This window comes from Ambystoma mexicanum, chromosome 8 (assembly GCF_040938575.1).
Source record: "Ambystoma mexicanum isolate Mex_15411 chromosome 8, UKY_AmexF1_1, whole genome shotgun sequence".
NCBI lineage: Eukaryota > Metazoa > Chordata > Amphibia > Caudata > Ambystomatidae > Ambystoma > Ambystoma mexicanum.
In genome coordinates, this window is record NC_090929.1 from 543,490,007 (window position 1) to 543,508,043 (window position 18,037).

Sequence of the window (18,037 nt, forward strand, 5' to 3'; positions counted from 1 at the left end):
AAAGATCTTCCGGAATCCTCGAAGAAGTTAACTGCGACGTAAAATCACCCTTGAGGGGCATAGAAATTTCCAAAACGGGTCCCCGTTAATCGGAAGATGAAGAGGTGGAGCTTGAGGCTCGATTTGACTGAAAAATAAAGAGTAAACTCTTTGTAAAAACACAACACGCAGTAAAAGCTCGAGAGCTAAAGCACGAGGACTCCCAACACTTGAATGTGCTGTAAAAATCTGAAGATGGCTGCCAGAGGAGGGGCTGAGATGGAGGGCAGTCATTAGATGGGGGCAGTATGACCCAGTGACTGGTTATTAGTAGAAAGACAGTTCAGAAACTAAACTAATCAGAAATGAAACTGATTTTTTCTTTACCGAGTTTTCCCAGCCTGACGGGAATATTCATGAGCATGTGAATCCATGCCAGACCCCATGCTGGAGAACAAGGGTACATTTTTGCCAAAAATCAAAAACCTTTACAGGGGGTCTGCGAAAGCTGTTCTTGTTCACAAAAGCAGTAACCATGACATCATTTTGACAGAGGTCCAGTAACTAGGTCTGCATAACCCGCATCAGAGTGTTTCTCAGACATGTTAGATACAAAGTAACACTAGTGCTGTCCACAAGTGATAGCTTCAGGATGTTGCACAGGTGTTCTATTATACTGTATGACAGGGGCTATATCCTTCAAATAGTCCAGGATTGCACCTCTGTATATGGTGTGGTTTGGGAAACACCCCAGGCTATCAAAGACGATTATTGTATCCTTGTTTATAAACATACCTATCCAATGGGTGCCTTCCTGATCTTGGGGATCGGTGTTCGCCACAAGACTGATGGGTCGCTCATTAGGTATGCCTCTTGGAAGGTTATCACATGAATACACACCATTGAATGTTTTCTTAGCGGTTTGTCTTTACTTAGAAAACGTTTGATCTGGTACGTAACCATTACATGTCGTACAATACTTGTCGTTGATTGCTGAGTTCCATGACCGAATCAAATAGAGCCATAATAATTAGATTCAGTGTTGGGTAAATTTGCAGCAAAGCGTACCTCGATGCGTGGATTACCATTCCTAATCAGATTATAATGTCCAGTTGATGTATTATCGGGTCTCAAATCAATAGCCAGCAGGGTAAAACCCCCATCATAATCGTCACAGAGTATCACAGAACCTTTATTACGCAAGTGTTAACCGCTGATGAAGACCAGTCCCAAATACGTTTAAAACTGGGGCTGTAGGATTTAGACTGTATAACGACCCCGTTTTTAAAAATAGCCACGTAGGCAAAAGGCATCTTTATTTCTAGAAAGTTTAATTTTCAGATCAACGCCATTCACCATTAGTTTCTCCTGAAAAAATAGATCAGAGTGTAAACGGCCTAGTAAATCAAAATTTCTGCTGCCTGTTGCATGTGCCGCTCTTTCTATAAATCCGGCGTTAGCCCCATCTAGAGTATAATCCTCCATATGTCCGGCTGTGTCCTTATAAAAAAAGCCCTGCTGTAAGCAGACTGTCCAAAGCGTCATTGCTGTAGTTCAAAATGCTTTCTTTATAGGCCCTATATGCGTACATGTCACTCTGCGTGATCAGGCGGTCGCCTAGAGTGATATCCACCGGATTAAAGAGGGTGGCCACAGGATAAGCAATCGTAGCAACTTTAGCCGGTGCGGGGATAGCTGAGCCATCAGCGTTTGTTATTTTACAAGTAAGGTAAAGTAACGCGTCATTAGTTCCAGGTACATCTCTGTTGAGCCTGATATGTAAAACTCTATAGACGCAAGCGGAGATAGTGCAGCAAAGGGAGCCACTTCCATGAAAAAGCTGTTTTCGATGCTGGCTTGTGTACGGGGTAAGGTAAACAGTACAGATTTGACACATTCCCCCGACGCACAATGGATGCATGCCATCTTTTAGAAAATATTGATGCAGGGGCTAGTTTTATTTTTCTTGGTCGATCTGTTCTTGCAAGTTAGTTTTCTCTTCTGATCGGTTTTTGTTGCTGATTCTGGTTTTTTATGCGGTCCTGGAGGCCCCCATATGTGTAATGTTTTTTTTCCCCCCACATAAACCAGACCAGAACCCTCTTGCGGTGGTTGGTTAAAACGATTTGCGATGGAGGTCGTAGCAGTAGCATCACTGCTGTTTTGATGTGTGGTTTGGCCAATTCAAACCCCTTTCGTAGAAATGGCATAGCCCTTCGAAAGAGGCTTCTAAAAATACTTCCTAGACCCGCTCCATACATAACGGGCGCCCCTTGAAAGTAAGATTGATTGCCATAACCAGCTTGTCAATGGTAATAATCCCAATAAACGTACCGCTCCCCATAGTTCTTCATGAATACCATGTTTTAATAGTCTTTCTCTCCTAGGACGCATGTGTAGTTTCACTAGGACCTTCCCGTGTTTAAATGAGACCAACTGCCCCTGATCATCCCTTATCTGTAAATTGATGGTGTCAAAATGACTCTTAGAAACCGGTATATAATCAGGTTTAATATATTGTATATTAACAATGCCATTATTTTCACCCTTCACCTGGGCTGTTCTCATTAGGGGGGGGCGTAGGAGTCACCAACCCTTTGATATTCTACTATATCACTGTAGATCATAAGGCTATAAAAGCCCCCATCAATATCAGCACGTGTTCTGTCCAAATCTTCTGTACTTTTTTACATGTTGAACAGTTTCCAACACTCTAAAAAGTTTCCCCTGTCCATATCAACTCGGTGGTAAGATCTGTCAATTTTAGAAATACTTCTCTGTGCCTTATCCAGAAACTACTGTATATCCGAATAGCGTTCAATGTTTGCGGGTCTTACTGATCGCCTCTAGCAAAGCTTGTATACTGCCGTAAAATCCAGGAGGAAAGCCGGCGTGTAACAGTTCAATAGGACCTTCACGCTTGATGGTAAATTTGGCCCATCTTCTATCCACAGTGTCCCATGTATGGAGATATTGAATCTCCACTAGACCCGCTTCCCACAATCCTTGTAAATCAACAGGTTTGGCATTTTAACACAATAATTTCATATTCCATTGTTGGGACTGTATCTAAAGAAGCGTTACTGGGTAAGGTGATATAAAAAACGCTGCTTTCCATCTTCTCAGGGAGCGCCTTTGCTTTGTAGATCCTTTGGAGATGAAGCGTTGACCCAACAGTTAAATTTCTCAAGCCAGCCTGCCCATTTTACTAGACTTTGTTTCTTATTTCCTTTACCTTTACTCTGAAGAATTCTCTCAATCCTTTAAAAGCGCTGGGGCTCATTTGTGACCTTCTGTAACTCTTCAGTGTAAAAATGACCGCTCACACCATCACCATCATAATCAACCAGCTGGTAGATGTAGACCACCTCTTTCGCAGACACTTTGGCCACTATAAAAAAAATGTATTGGTAAAGGATTTCTGATACCCCTTTGTAAACACACCTTTAAGTTTGGAAACTGACATGGTCCCCAACGCGAAAGTATGGTTTCTTGACCACCTTCGCTAGCATGGTGGCATACAAGTTTCTCCACACCGAATTTCAGGCGTTACAGAATTTTGAGCCATTTTTATAGATCGATGATAGATATCGTTGTACACCTCTATAAAACGATGTAATACGTCCACATAACGATGTGTATTGTTTGCTGTAAAAAATCTCCAAAGCTTAGATTTTAAGGTTCTATTAAAACGTTCAACAATAGAAGCCTTACCCTCATTGTACGTTATAAAATGATACACATTATGTTGTTTTAGAACATTTTGGAAGGGCCTATTTAAAAATTCCTTGCCGGCATCCGTTTGTAATTTTACAGGCATCCGGACTTTTCTAAAAGCATGTTTGAAAGCGGCCGTCACTCTTGATCCGGTCTTATCCCTCAAAACCTTGGCAAAGTCAAATTTTGATAAGATATCAATAACCGTCAGGATGTACTGCACCCCATCGATCTGCTTTTCATAGGTGCGCATATCTAGTAAATCAGACTGCCACTGGTGGTCCGGTTGTTCTTTTAGAACGTTTTCTAGCATTTTTATGAAGACTATATGCCTCTTGACCAGATAAACATTCCTTAACAGCTCTGCGTGTGATGGTTTGTCATGTTGTAGTTTATAAAGAGCATCAACACCCCCATAACTGCCAATGTCGCTTTCATCAAGGCGCCAGCTTCCCCTACCTTGCTGCTTTACATTGGAACACCCTTCCCACCTCTCTGCGAGCTGAACCCTCATTAATTGCTTTCCGCAAACTACCTTGTTCACCTAACCAACCCCATATGTTTAAACTCTCATGACTTCATTATACATAAGATCGTTGTACCCTGTGCAAAATCTAACTCCACAGTTCGAGGCAGACCATAAATACGTATACACAAAGGAGGAAGATTGTAAAACCTTAATCTATTAGATTGCTCATCAGTCTGAGAGGAGATGATTAATGGTCACCCATACCTTCAAGTCCTGACAATAATGGACTAGGATTGTAACACAAATTTAACATTAGATCTTTTTAATTTTCATATATTCAAAATTCAATGAAACATTGTTAGAACAACTTGTTTAAAAACACTTTGTGCCGCCCAAGATTATGACCCACATGGTGGGTATAGCACCAATCTACTGGGAAAATTATACCATAAACAATTTACAACAAAGATTTTACAGACACAACATTTAACATCCGCTAAACATTTACACGTGTCGATCATCAACATATCCCAACATGTTTCTGTTCTTCAAGCTTCCAAATGCTAGAACTTTCTTCAGGGGAGAACCTTATTTCATAGGTTTTCACCACCATGTGATCCTGAGTAACCTGGAGCGATAATCCAAGCAGGGAGTCACCTGCAAATGACATCCAAACAACAAGCATCAAACAGTAAGCCATGAAATTATCATTATCCAAAGAGCCCGTCTAGACCGCACAAGTGCTGCCCAAAGTAAGGGTTTACCGAGGAAAACCACAAAATTGAGTCTTCCCCTAAAAACCACTAGCTACTATACCTCTATGAGTGTTAGCGAGTAGCGCTAGGGACGCCGTCCCATCAAATAGCATCAAAACTTCTTGTATCAAGTTTTCTTTTAGTCACTGGGCACTCCAAATTGCCCTTCTGGATTTACGACCTGCATATCAAGTTTAAAACAAACATTACATATAGTAACTACCACCGTTGCACCAACTGAAATGACAAAACTACTACAGGAAACCACACCATGTGCTCCTAAAATGCCATCTTTGAGAGATGTGCGCCACATATTGACACCCACTTTGTGAAAGCACCCATGTATGCACCATCACCCATAGAGATACACATATATTACCTCTAGTCTTTACTATGGCACCCAGTTCTTAATGTCTACATACGGGAGACCGCAAAGGAGTTCAGCATAAACTTAAACTGAAACATGGAGGCAAAAGGGGAAAAGGAAACCATTCCCATCAGCCGTAGTCCACATACAAAAGACATAATTGTCCAAGTAGCAACAAATCAAACAACGCCTACACAGGTATACTCAGCACGTGCCCCTTACCTAGCACGTGGGACGTGAGCTTGCTTAAAGTCTCAGGTACCGCTCAATACACGTGAAATGTGTCCAAATGCACTTCTAAGTAACACGGAAAAGCTTGCTTAACCATCGCTATACATGTCGAGACTAATGTCCGTAAGCTACGTTACATCGTCTTCACGCCGACGTACAAACGTTTCCAAAGCAGACACTAAGTTATGACTAAAAGACACTTGCGTGGGGAGCAAGCAACACAAACAAAGGACTCTCGCTGTCCACACTTATCTTTCACAGCGTCAGGCACCTAAAAACACTTCAGAGGAGCCAGACGGCCTCTTCCTAGATCTTGTTCACATGATGGTGAAAAAAGTGTAACCACAACTAGAAAGGTATAAATGTGCGATAAGAAGGACATGGATAGAGTACTGCATCCAGACAACAGTGTGTGTTAACACACGGTGAACAGTTATAGATGTAAAACTTCGAAGGAACCCAACATGCGGCATCTTACTACATCCTAGTCACATGGTGGTGAAAAGTATTAGAGCAACAATCATAATGACATGTCTGTGTATACATTGTAATTTCAAACGAATATTTAATCACAGAATGTGCAGTTATGGATGTCAAAAATTCAGTAAACCTGGACCACATGGAAATTAGACATACTTATTCTGTCCACTTGAAAACGTTTGCACAGCATGAGAACAATAAAAAATAACAATAAAAAAATGTCAGATTAATAAAACGTTTGACAGATGTACATTGTGCCACTCTACCTCCTCATTAAGCCCTTTAATGTGGCTCTGGCATTCGAATATCATATTCTGTTCAAAGGTGGAAAGTCTCCAGTCTGTCTCTTGTTTGTTTGAACCATGGATTTCTTTGAGAATAACCCATCTTAGGTCCTCATGTGTATGTCCTTTCTCTAGAAAGTGCTTAACCATCGGAGCCGCAATAACTTTATTTTTAATGCAGCTTCGATGCTCTGTCATTCTGGTTTTACACTTCCTATTGGTTTTACCAATATATTGTAGCTTACATGGACATGTAATTAAATACACATTTTCAGAATTACAATTCGCCATTTCATTAAGAAACCATACTTTTGAAGTATTCAACTGTATTTGTTTGGTCTCTGCTGTATATTTACACATTAAGCAATTACCACATGGAAAATGTCCTTTCACAATAGGTAGTCCCCACAGGTTGCTTGACAGTAATATAATTTCTGATAAGCATGTTCCTTATATTTTCACTTCTCTTAAAGGCTACAATAGGCGGGGGGGTAGACCCATCTCTGTAAACTTTATTCCATGCTTTTTTTAACAATGCTCTTAATCTTATAAAACAGGTTTCAGAAGGTATTGACAAACAATACTCTTTTTTGTCCTTTCTTTCTTTTCCAATAACGCTTCACGGTTATTATTAAAAGCTCTCTTAGATGATTGTTTGATTAACTTAGCCGGATACCCCTTGCTCAGGAGTCTGTCAGAGAGCTTAGAAGCGCTATCAATGAGGTCCTCTTTTCTACTGCTATTCCTTTTTAATCTCTGAAATTGACCAAAGGGGAGGTTGGCTTTGATGTGATTAGCATGATGACTGTTAAAGTGCAAAAGTGCATTTTTATCTGTGCCTTTACTGTATGATTTGACCTTCAAAACTCCACCATGATGAAAAATGGTGATGTCCAGGAAGTTAATTGCATCTTCATTAATTTCACGTGTGAATTTGAGAAAGGGATCACATAGATTCAGCCAATCAACAAAGAAATCAGCCTCTTCCTTGGTCCCTTGCCACAACACAAAAATATCGTCTATGTAGCGATACCACTTCAACACCTTGATTTTGAATGGATTATCTGTGTACACAAACCTTTTTTCAAAATATTCAACATACAGATTCGCTAGGTTTGGTGCCATGGCGGCACCCATAGCCGTACCTTCTACCTGTTTGTAAAAGTCGCCTTGAAATGTAAACTTTTTTTTGTGAGGGCAAACTCTGCACACCATAAAATGAAACTGTTGCTAACTGGATGTCCATCTGCCCTGTTAGTCAAAAGGTCTTCAATAACAGCTAAAGTGGCTCTCTGTGGAATCACAGTATACAAAGACTGGATGTCAAGACCGATCAGTAAAGTTTTGCCCCTAATAAAAGGCAGATTTTCTATCTTACTGATCACCTCTGTGGTGTCCCTGAGGTAACTATCCATCTTCAGGACAAACGGTCTTAAATAGAAATCCACAAATTTGGAGAGTGGTTCAAGTATAGACTCCTGACACAATAGGTCTTCCAGGGGTATTTTCCAAACCTTTGTGGATTTTAGGCAGGATATAAAACACAGGCACTCTACCTTGATCACAGATAAGATAATCATGTTCTTGTTTGCTAATCATTTCCATTTCAAGGGCCCTTGATACCTTGGATTTTATGATATCCACGATTTCTTTGGTCAGATCATTGGGAATGCGACAATAACTTGTATCATCACTCAACAACCTGAAAACATTCTTTCACATAGTCAGAGCGATTTAAGAGAACAATGGCTCCCCCTTTATCCGCCTGCCTCACGATAATGTCATGGTCTTTGGCTAACTTGGATATTACTGTGCGTTGTATGGTGCTAAAGTTAGAGTGATGAGGGATTCCTTGTCCCAGCTGGTAAAGATCTGACAAGACCTGTTTTTCAGAGACAAGGGACTCTGCCGTGTAACTTGAGGACGGAGCATTAAAGGTGGATTTGTTCCTCAGGCCAGTGCGGTTGAGATTGATATACTCATTCCCTGAATCAAAAAATCCATTCAGATGTAATTTACGCATAAAGACCTGAAATTCAGATCTAAATTCAAAAGGGTCATGATATTTAGTCGTAACAAAATTAAGGCCCATATTTAGTACCTTTTCTTCACTATAGCTGAGGGAATGGTTAGAAAGATTCACTACCACCGATTCCTGGCTCTGCTGCGTGTTTGTATTTGGTTGCCCCAGTCTCCACGGCCGGGTCCTTGTCCTAAAAAAGGACGTCCTTGTCTCTGACGGTTAGGAAAACGTTGTCCTCTGCCCCTCCCTGGGGCTGATTGATTGGCTGAAATGCCAGAACCTGTACTGTCATCGCTAGAGCTATATGAGGTATTGCGAAAATGTATCCTTTTCTTATTAGAATTAGTTGGTCCTTGAAAAACATTAGCGAATTTATAGCCCTCAACTGTGTAGGGAAAGATGTTCTCATGGCTATAACTTTGCAAATCTTTTTTCATTCTTTTTACACGTTCCTGAATAGTATCATTCTTAAAATCTACAAGTTCTTTCATAGGTTGTTCCAATTTGGTTTTGAAAGTTTCCAAATCTAGATCTTTTTTTTTTATAGTTTCTTGTAAATTAGTGATGTCAATTACTACTTGTTTCAAAACCTCTGTAGCTGTAGCTATGATCAAAACCAGCCAATCACGGCCACATTTGTTGGCGATATAGCTCCATTTCACTTTAAAATCAGAATTGTCTAAAAACAATCTAGGCTCATTTCTGACAAATCCTTGGGGTAGAGCTTGGTTTTTGTAATAGTCTAACATAATGGCACCATGTAGTTCGGTGCGGATCAAACGTTTTCCAAGTTGTGACAGTTCGTCCCATTGATCACTATTTTTACCTAAAGTACCATCACTGTTCTCTGATAGAATGGACAAGGAATCTAGCAATTTTTTAACCTGTTCCTCACTGTATGCAAGACATTTCTCTGAGGATTCTGCCATAGTGATAGAACAAAAAAAAACACAAAAGGTTTAGAGGAAACACCACCACTGAACAACAAGAAAATGCAGTGTAAAACACCAGAAAATTACAAATCTTCAAGACTACCACAAGCCTCTCAATACATCATTATACATAAGATCGCTGTACCCCGTTCAAAATCAAACTCCACAGTTCGAGGCAGACCATAAATACGTATACACAAAGGAGGAAGAGTGTAAAACCTTAGTCTATTAGATTGCTCATCTGTCTGAGAGGAGATGATTAATGGTCATCCATACCTTTAAGTCCTGACAATAATGGACTAGGATTGTAACACAAATTTAACATTAGATTTTTAATTTTCATATATTCAAAATTAAATAAAACATTGTTAGAACAACTTGTTTAAAAAATCTTTCTGCCACCCAAGATTATGACCCACATGGTGGGTATAGCACCAATCAACTGGGAAAATTATACCACAAACAATTTACAACATCAAAGATTTCACAGACACAACATTTAACATCCCCTAAACATTTACACAACGTGTCGATTATCAACATATCCCGACATGTTTCTGTTCTTCAAGCTTCCAAATGCTAGGACTTTCTTCAGGGGAGAACCTTATTTCATAAGTTTTCACCACCATGTGATCCTGAGTAACCTGGAGCGATAATCCAAGCAGGGAGTCACCTGCAAATGACATCCAAACAACAAGCATCAAACAGTAAGCCATGATATTATCATTATCCAAAGAGCCAGTCTTCCTGGACATCACCATTTTTCATTATGGTGGAGTTTTGAAGGTCAAACCATACAGTAAAGGCACCGATAAAAATGCACTTTTGCACTTTAACAGTCATCATGCTAATCACATCAAAGCCAACCTCCCCTTTGGTCAATTTCTGAGATTAAAAAGGAATAGCAGTAGAAAAGAGGACTTCATTGATAGCGCTTCTAAGCTCTCTGACAGACTCCTGAGCAAGGGGTATCCGGCTAAGTTAATCAAACAATCATCTAAGAGAGCTTTTAATAATAACCGTGAAGCGTTATTGGAAAAGAAAGGACAAAAAAAAAAAAAAAAAAAAAAAAAAAAAAAAGAGTATTGTGTTTGTCAATACCTTCTCAAACCTGTCTTATAAGATTAAGAGCATTGTTATAAAAGCATGTAATAAAGTTTACAAAGATGGGTCTACCCCCCGCCTATTGTAGCCTTTAAGAAAATCAGAAATGATATTACTGTCAAGCAACCTGTGGTACCTAGACAAACCACCTTGTGGGGACTACCTATTGTGAAAGGACATTTTCCATGTGGTAATTGCTTAATGTGTAAATATACAGCAGAGACCAAACAAATACAGTTGAATACTTCAAACGTATGGTTTCTTAATGAAATGGCGAATTGTAATTCTGAAAATGTTGTGTATTTAATTACATGTCCATGTAAGCTACAATATATTGGTAAAACCAATAGGAAGTGTAAGACCAGAATGACAGAGCATCGAACCTGCATTAAAAATAAAGTTATTGCAGCTCCGATGGTTAAGCACTTTCTAGAGAAGGGACATACACATGAGGACCTAAGATGGGTTATTCTCAAAAAAATCCATGGTTCAAACAAACAAGAGACAGACAGGAGACTTTCTACCTTTGAACAGAAGATGATATTCGAATGCCAGAGCCACATTAAAGGGCTTAATGAGGAGGTAGAGTGGCACCATGTACATCTGTCAAACGTTTGATTAATCTGACATTTTTTTTATAGAACTTGTATTATTCTGCTGTTCTCATACTAACGTTTTCAAGTGGACAGAATAAGTATGTCTAATTTCCATGTGGTCCAGGTTTACTGAATTTTTGACATCGATAACTGCACATTCTGTGATTAAATATTCGTTTGGAATTACAATGTATACACAGACATGTCATTATGATTGCTGCTCTAATACTTTTCACCACCATGTGACTAGGATGTAGTAAGATGCCGCATGTTGGGTTCCTTCGAAGTTTTACATCTATAACTGTTCACCATGTGTTAACACACACACACTGTTGTCTGGATGCTGTACTCTATCCATATCCTTCTTATCACACATTTATACCCTTCTAGTTGTGGTTACACTTTTTTCACCATCATGTGAACAAGATCTAGGAAGAGGCAGTCTGGGTCCTCTGAAGTGTTTTTTCGGTGCCTGACGCTGTGAAAGATAAGTGTGGACAACGAGAGTCCTTTGTTTGTGTTGCTTGCTCCTCACGCAAGTGTCTTTTAGTCCTATCTTAGTGTCTGCTTTGGAAACGTTTGTACGTCGGCGCGAAGACGACGCAACGTAGCTTAGGGACATTAGTCTCGACGGGTATAGCGATGGTTAAGCGAGCTTTTCCGTGTTACTTAGAAGTGTATTTGGACACATTTCACGTGTATTGAGCGGTACCTGAGACTTTAAGCAAGCTCACGTCCCACGTGCTAGGTAAGGGGCATGTGCCGAGTATACCTGTGCAGGCGTTGTTTGATTTGATGCTACTTGGACAATTAGGTCTTTTGTATGTGGACTACGGCTGATGGGAATGGTTTCCTTTTTCCCTTTTGCCTCCATGTTTCAGTTTAAGGTTATGCTGGACTCCTTTGCGGTCTCCGTATGTAGACATTAAGAACTGGGTGGCATAGTAAAGACTAGAGGTAATATATGTGTATCTCTATGGGTGATGGTGCATACACGGGTGCTTTCACAAAGTGGTTGTCAATATGTGGCGCACATCTCTCAAAGATGGCATTTTCGGAGCACATGGTGTGGTTTCCTGTAGTAGTTTTGTTATTTCAGTTGGTGCAACGATGGTAGTTACTATATGTAATGTTTGTTTTAAACTTGATATGCAGGTCGTAAATCCAGAAGGGCGATTTGGAGTGCCCAGTGACTAAAAGAAAACTTGATACAAGAAGTTTTGATGCTATTTGATGGGACGGCGTCCCTAGCGCTACTCACCAACACTCAGAGGTATAGTAGCTAGTGGTTTTTAGGGGAAGACTCAATTTTGTGGTTTTCCTCGGTAAGCCCTTACTTTGGGCAGCACTTGTGCGGGCTAGACGGGCTCTTTGGATAAAGATAATCTTCATGGCTTACTGTTTGATGCTTGTTGTTTGGATGTCATTTGCAGGTGACTCCCTGCTTGGATTATCGCACCAGGTTACTCAGGATCACATGGTGGTGAAAACTTTTGAAATAAGGTTCTCCCCTGAAGAAAGTTCTAGCATTTGGAAGCTTGAAGAACAGAAACATGTCGGGATATGTTGATAATCGACACGTGTAAATGTTTAGCGGATGTTAAATGTTATGTGTCTGTGAAATCTTTGATGTTGTAAATTGTTTGTGGTATAATTTTCCCAGTAGATTGGTGCTATACCCACCATGTGGATCATAATCTTGGGCGGCACAAAGTGTTTTTAAACAAGTTGTTCTAACAATGTTTTATTGAATTTTGAATATATGAAAATTAAAAAGATCTAATGTTAAATTTGTGTTACAATCCTAGTCCATTATTGTCAGGAAGGTATGGGTGACCATTAATCATCTCCTCTCAGACAGGTGAGCAATCTAATAGACTAAGGTTTACACTCTTCCTCCTTTGTGTATACGTAAACTCTCATGACTAACATGCATGATGTACTATGGTGTATGATGTATTATGGTGTATGATACTCCTTATCGCTTAACACAGGATCGTGCCTTACTGTAACTCATGGCACAACCTGTACCTGTAACTAAGTTCCCCTACAAGTAACAGCGCCACAATGCCCCTGGGCAGCTTTGATGCATGCTTCAATGAGAGCTGTTGAACGCTCAAGCACTTCAAAAAATAAACAGACGTTATGGGTGAAAGACGATTTTATTACAGCTCTTATACATAGCGTCTGACATGTTGCCCTTTGTGATATTTTTTCTGCAGCATTATAAATGGCATTATACAAAATCTCCCATTCCCCCCGCATATAACTCTGTATGGTAAAACACTTGAGGCATTTAAAAGTTCATACAATTCTCTGTCCTGTAAAACGTATCCTTTAATGCTAAAGTAATGTTCATACAATTGCTCCAGAAGTTGTTGTAATACCACTCTAGGGTGTAAGTATAGAGAACCCATATCATATTTGTACAAATGCCAGTATCCATCATATACAGGTAGCCAGGTGTTGGTACATATGTTACCTATACACATCAGACTTTTACAAAACGGCTCGGGGTGTAGGTATCTTTAGATATTTCAGGGTATCTGCGGCGATTTCCGATATCCGCTCTTTCAGCATAGCGTATAACAGTTTTTCCACTCATACAAGCCCAGGTTTCAGTTTACAATCCACACACCTTGCTGGCCCTTCAGAAATGTTTTCCTAGAAACAAATATACACACATAAGGAGCAAACTCTTGATATTTCTTCTCTCTTTAAAACAGTTTCCGGCATGCTGCACAAGGCTTGAGGGGATTCCCAAAAGTGTATAGGTCACAAAAACCTTTATCCATTAAACAGGGTAACCCTGTTTCTAAAAACCACAGGACCAGCCATTTGTAAAGATCTCAATTTTTTCTCAGGATTGCGACAATGGTATATTTCTATCCATGTTTTTGATAAAAGACTCTCCACAGTAGCATGTACGCACATGCCCATGCCTTTATAGACAGCTTTAAGCAACTGAAAAGCTTTATATGAATTCTACATAAAACATATCCGACGTATTGCTCTAGCGTGATAATTCGGAAGTAAACAGTCATGAGCATCCTGTTGCGGGTCATTGCATTTATGTCCATAGCACCATCAGTAATAATCACGCTTCAAGCATACTTTCACTACACAGGCCGCAAAAGCCTGAACAGTTGAGGTTTCCAAAAAAGTCATAGTTTCCGCTTCTTCTTCTTCTTCAGAACTTGCAAAGCGTTTTAACAGACACACTTCTTACACTTATTACAGGCTTGTGTTGCTGGACTTGCGATCATTTTTGAACAACACACAGTAAAAATTGACAATATTGAATGAAGAACTCTGACTTTCAGCGCCGTCAAGTTTTTCACTGTTTTCTGCAATCCAAGAAAGAAAGAAGTTTAACAATTCAATATGTATTTTTACACATCTTTCACACAGACACACACACACACACACTTTTCCTACATACCAGATCGCAGAGGACAGGTCTCTCCGTTTCCGCCTCCATAGCAGCAGCGGCATCCTTCACAGCATCAGATGGCTCCATAAACAGACTATCTTCATCAGGATTTGTTTCTAGCTCTGGGGTCATGGTCGCCTCTGGAAACCGCTCCTCCAGAATGCCCAGGTCTCACAAGGGCTCTTCAAGAGTCTCCATAGATTCGTCCATAGCCTTCAGATCGGCCTCGGTATAGTCTGCATCCATTATACCCGTCTACACCATCACAACCTTCATCAGCAGCTTTGAAAGGGTAGGAATCAGGAGTCGTAATCTCACCAAGATTCATTAAAAAAATGCCCTGGCTCAACTCATCCTCATAATCATACTCATACTCCATCCCACTACCAGCGGGGCATCGCGATTCCTCATCAGCTACAGCAATTGTTTTCGGACTTCTAGTACTGCCAGACCTTTTAGCAGTGTTGCAGGCGTCATTCCCATAGAGATTCTTAGAGTAGTAGCTGTAACACTTCATGATTCAGGGTATTGCTAGCATTATGCAACTAGTACAGCCAGTCTACGGGAGCGCTGTGTAACTCTCTCCAGAACTACTCCTCTATATATACACACACCTCACTCCGCCTCTATGGGAGGGAGCATAACTACATCATCCCCACAATGCCCCAAGGCCCGACACCCTGACATCACAACTTCATACCTACATCATCTCTCAGAACACTGGGCCTTACCTCCACTTCCTGGGTCTTGCACTGACCTGGGAGGGTCCAACACCCCTCTATGACCTTCCCGCCTTCTCTCCACACCAATTACTACAGGGGCCAGTCACACCCTTCACACACACCCTACAGGGGCACCTTCCGGTTACAACACCTTTACCCGCAGCCTAGGCCTCCCAACCCCCACACAACTTCCGGGGAACACCCATGATGTCACTACTAGGTTAGACGCTAGGGGAAACTTCAGGGACACTGCCGTGATGTCACAACCCCTGCTGGGCCACGCCTAGCCCCCAAAATCATGGCTCACCCCAAGACATCACTGCCGGGAAATGCCCTTTGCTAGGGCTGCACTTCCGGAACACATCACATGACGTCACTACAGCACCGGGACATCCCGTAGGGAGGGACTTCCACTAGCACGGACCACCCAGAAGGGTGAGGCATCCGGTAGGGCGTAGTTTACAGCGGTCAAGCTGATGAAAGGTATATTACTATACTACAAATTAAACCACATTTGAAAGAGCAATGCATGTTCGATTTAGATTAGGAATATTGCCATAGGCGTCATTCAGAAAATCACGGTGCAGTGATGAGAAAGGGGACAGCCTGCTATGTGGGGTGAAGGGAGAACGTTTCCCCGTTTCCTCCCAACTTGTGAAATGTTTAATAAAGTCAGTTTTTATCTGCAGCCAATTTTCAAAGCTAAAGGCAGTCGCACAACACAGGATGCAATGAATCTATGTAAATATTCGGTAATGCCCCATATAGTATTCGCAACTGCCCTTTATATACATAGGGCCTAGGTATATAGAGTAAAAGGACTGAGAAATGGAGAGAAACTGTTACAAGATGATCTCGATAACGGTCTGTGTGAAAATGGCATAATTTCTGTTGGAATTGTGAGGCTGCGAGTTTGCGCTCCCAAATTATTATTCTGGAAACCCGTTATATAGTTTTGTCCCTCTTTTTTAATTTTTGTAAATGATATGTGAATTATGGACTTTTATTTATATTTCTAAAACTAATAATTTGTATCTTGAGAATTGTAACTCCATGAAATTCCATTTGATATGAATTGTTTTTGATGTGTCTACACTTTATGGTTATAAAGCCAAATAAAAGTCAATGATATTTCAAAATGTAATTAATGATTCCAGTGATATCAGTGAAGTCATGAGTGATGTCATGTATGATGTAATTAGTGATGCCACCAGTGATGTGATCATTGTGGTAATACGCTGTGCAACAGTGGGCGCCAAGTTAAGGGTTTTGTTGCATTACATTTTCCCCTCAACATCTCTTCAACTAAGGTTTTTCACTTTAATGCTTGCATCTGCTTAGATTCACGTGTCACCTTCTACCCCCAAAAAGGGGAGGAGAGCGAACAGTCAGCTTGTTTCCACATGTATTATTCACTATATACTACATGCAACCTCAGCCAAGAAACAACATAATCTGATGATCGACGCGTGAAGGATCACGGATACTGCACACATCACATTAGGCATGGTATTACATACATTCCCTGCAGACATCCCTTTTTCAAAATCGAAAATAAGTCATGAAATACTCTGCACCAACCACTAGATGTCGGCCTATGAAAAGCATGTACATCTAAGCATTTAAATCACACCCAGGAGGTGGATTTACAATAGGAGGATAAAGCCTTGTAATGCCAGCCTTGAATTCTTTAACAGCTGGAATCTTCCACCAATAAACATTGCTTTATGATGCTTTATATGCAGACAGCACTGCTTTAAAATGAATTAAAGACAAGGCCTGAGTCTAACAGGTGAAGTAGACTGTGCACTATATGCGATTATGTACAGTTTGACATTTGACTTTTTACATCATATGACAAATCCTTTCCATTTGTAAATAAGCACAGTGTTTGGTTCACATGTCTCCTTCAAAATTTCCATGCATGGCAGACATACATTTTGAGAAGGTGACACTACCAAGGCTGCCGTGCCCACATTGGAGCAACTAGGATCATCGTGAAGTGCTCCTGATGCATCTTGTGGATTATTTTATTCAAGAGTGGTGTTGGTGGAAATGTGTATACATATATCCTTGATCAACTGATCCACAGTGTGTTTCCCTTGGATCCCTACTGTAGGAACCTGCAGGCATAACTTGGGCCTTTTGCTTTTTCTCTTGTGGAAAACGGATCGATGTATGCGTACCCCCAACGCGAGAAAACATTTACAATTTCTAAATGTAGCTCCCATTTGTGTTCCGAGGGTTGATCTGTGTACCCCCTTCGAGTGTCTGCTAGGCAGTTGTGTTCCCCTGGAACACATTGAGAAACAAGGAAAATATCTCTCCAAGGCTACATTTCCAGATTTTCTGAGCTAGTCTGGACAAATTTAGTGAATCCCGCCCTGTTTGTTGCTGTAAATATGGCGTTTGTGCTGTCGGTTGTACGTACATTCTTCCCTGTTAAGCTGTGTTGGAACGTTTGTAGTGCTTTGTAGACTGCTAGCAATTCTAGGAGATTGATACGTTTCTTGGCTAATGTCTGTGTCCACATGCAATGCACTGTATGGTGGAGGCAATGGGCTCCCCAACCTGAGAGAGGGACATGTGTCTGTTGTGATGCGTATTGGCAGGCTGACAACGGGTTTTCCCTTCCAATAAGTTCTCCTTTGTCCACCACAAAAGTCACCACCACTGGTTGTAAAATCACCACTAGATCGTCCCAATTGCCTTGTGACTGCAACCATTGTTTTGCTAAACATCATTGCACTGGACAATGAATATGCATGATGCCATTATACCGAGGCGGTGCATCACTTTCCTGACTAATATTTGCAGACCGACTGGAGGGGAAGACCAACGTTTCTTCTGTTTGAATTATAACTCACAGGAACTGGGTTTCCTCACTGGGAGTCAAGCTGGACTTTTAGTTGACTGAGAAGCCTAGTTTATGGAAGAAATCTGTT

The 18,037-nt window shown here is 40.7% G+C and overlaps 1 protein-coding gene across 4 annotated transcripts in view; it reads right to left on the reverse strand.

Moving 5' to 3' along the window:
- C8H1orf174 (chromosome 8 C1orf174 homolog) overlaps positions 1-18,037 on the reverse strand; it is a 342,838-nt gene that overhangs the window by 36,019 nt on the left and 288,782 nt on the right. The window contains exon 5 of one of the 4 annotated variants that reach the window (XM_069610260.1): positions 9,621-9,910. The exons of the other annotated variants lie outside the window; for them this stretch is intronic. The gene's annotated coding sequence lies outside the window, so the exon portion shown is untranslated. Of the gene's footprint in view, positions 1-9,620; positions 9,911-18,037 lie in introns of those variants that run through there. 4 annotated transcript variants of the gene reach the window in all.